The following is a 2,465-nucleotide window of genomic DNA, read 5'->3' as shown; positions in this document are numbered from 1 at the left end:
TGATCATGCTGATAGCTTGTAAGAATATTTTTGTTTCTGGGCGCCGCCACCAGTGGCCAAGGCCCAATTTTTCAGCCCCTGTTTAACAGGGGCATGTAATTACAATTTTTGATGCAATTCTTTGCAGCAGGGCTCGTTCCTGCTCTCCAACTAGAGTATCTGTGAGGGGTTGCATTGTTGTGGCACCAGCACCAGTGCCTAAGGCCCAATTTTTCAGCCCCTGTTTAACAGGGGCGTGTAATTACAACTTTTGATGCAATTCTTTGCAGCAGGGCTCGTTCCTGCGCTCCATCTAGAGTATCTGTGAGGGGTTGTAGTGTTGTGGCACCAGTCCCTAAGGCCCAATTTTTCAGACCCTGTTTAACAGGGGCGTGTAATTACAATTTTTATAGTAATTCTTTGCAGCAGGGCTCGTTCCTGCGCTCCAACTAGAGTATCTGTGAGGGGTTGCAGTGTTGTGGCACCAGTGCCTAAGGCCCAATTTTTCAGCCCCTGTTTAACAGGGGCATGTAATTACAATTTTTGATGCAATTCTTTGCAGCAGGGCTCGATCCTGCGCTCCAACTAGAGTATCTTTGAGGGGTTGCAGTGTTGTGGCACCAGCACCAGTGCCTAAGGCCCAATTTTTCTATCCCTGTTCAACAGGGACATGTAATTACAATTCTTGATCTAATATTTCACAGCAGGGCCCGTTCCAGTGCCCACCAAGAGTAACTGTGAGGACTTTCAGTGTTGTGGCACCAGCAAAACCACCACCACCACCAAAGGTCCAATTTTTCTGCCCCTGTTCAACAGGTGCATGTAATTACAATTCTTGATCTAATATTTCAAAGCAGGGCCCGTTCCAGTGCCCACCAAGAGTAACTTTGATGACTTATGATCTGTACACACGGTCGGATTTTCCGACGGAAAATGTGTGATAGGACCTTGTTTTCGGAAATTCCGACCGTGTGTGGGCTCCATCATACATTTTCCATCGGAATTTCCGACACACAAAGTTTGAGAGTTTGCTATAAAATTTTCCGACAACAAAATTTGTTGTCGGAAATTCTGATTGCACTTAGGGCAAAAAACATAAATGCAAACTATTCACTAGGGGGAGAACTGCTAGGGGAATCAAGGATTGAAAAATATCTGGGGGTTCTAGTAGTCAAGCTGCAGCTACCAAAGCCAGCAGAATTTAACATGCATACAAAAGAGGATATATGCCAGGGATAAAACTATAATTCTGCCACTTTATAAAACTCTGGTTAGGCCACATCTGGAGTATTCCGCCCAGTTCTGGTCACCAGTCCTCAGAAGGGATGTGCTGGAGCTGGAGAGAGTCCAAACAAGGGCAACTAAATTAATAAGGTGATTGGAGGACCTCAATTAAGAGGAATGACTACAAGCACTAAATTTAATCTTGCTGGAGAAGAGACACTTGAGAGGGGACATGATAGCGATTTACAAATACCTCAATGGTGAGCCCAGCATAGGAAAAAAAATATTCAGTCTCAGGGATTGTAAGAGGACACGGGGACACACAATGAGATTGGAGGAGTAGCAGTTTAACCTTAGACTGCGCAGGGGTTTTTTTCACTGTCAGGGCAATAAGAATGTGGAACTGTCTTCCACAATTGGTGGTTTTCAGTGGAGAGTATTGATATTAAAAAAACTCTTGGACGTGCATCTTAAAAAACACAACATGCAGGGATATGGGAAATGATTAAAGACACTGACACACGTACACCTACACAGGTTGAACTGGATGGACTATTGTCTTTATTCAACTTTACCTACTATGTAACTATAAGGCATTTAGTAAGAGACATGGCGAGTTTTATGAAGTTGTAATTTTTTGTCACAATTTTTAGAAAATTAAGAAATTGAATAACTTTTTTGTTACATACTGTCACCAGTTCAGTACAACGTCATCATATGACTAATGTGGCATTGATCAGGCACACTGACTATTGACAAAATATTAAAAATAAAGGAAAAAATATTTTTATTCAATTTTTCTAATATTTTTTTTCATTTTTAAAATATTTTTTACAATTTTTTTTACATATTTTTATCAGAGCAGTTCAGTGTCACCATAGTAACACTATAATATAACCCAGTCGAAGTCTTTGCAGATGAAACACGTAGGATTACTATGCTTGCTGAGCCACTTTTTACTGCTCATTTTTACCTGTTCAATTGAACCTGTTTTATACTAACACCCACTTGCCTGGATGTTGGACTTTTTATTTTCAAGAAAATTCCAATCTTTGTTGGATTTACACCATGTGGAGGTTATTTTTTTCTTTTTTTCATGCTCTGAAACCATTATCACTATTTGGAGGATTGCGGTTGATGATCGGAGCTTCCAACACAGTCGATTGATTGTTGAAGGAGAAGATCGAGTGTTTATTCCCTTGATCCTGATCCGTGTCCAGTGTATCCCTGTGGTGAGTTGTGTTCTGTGTTTTTCACCGACC

This window comes from Aquarana catesbeiana, linkage group LG03 (genome assembly GCF_042186555.1).
Source record: "Aquarana catesbeiana isolate 2022-GZ linkage group LG03, ASM4218655v1, whole genome shotgun sequence".
In the NCBI taxonomy this organism is placed as follows: domain Eukaryota; kingdom Metazoa; phylum Chordata; class Amphibia; order Anura; family Ranidae; genus Aquarana; species Aquarana catesbeiana.
Note: the sequence above shows the minus strand (reverse complement) of the source record.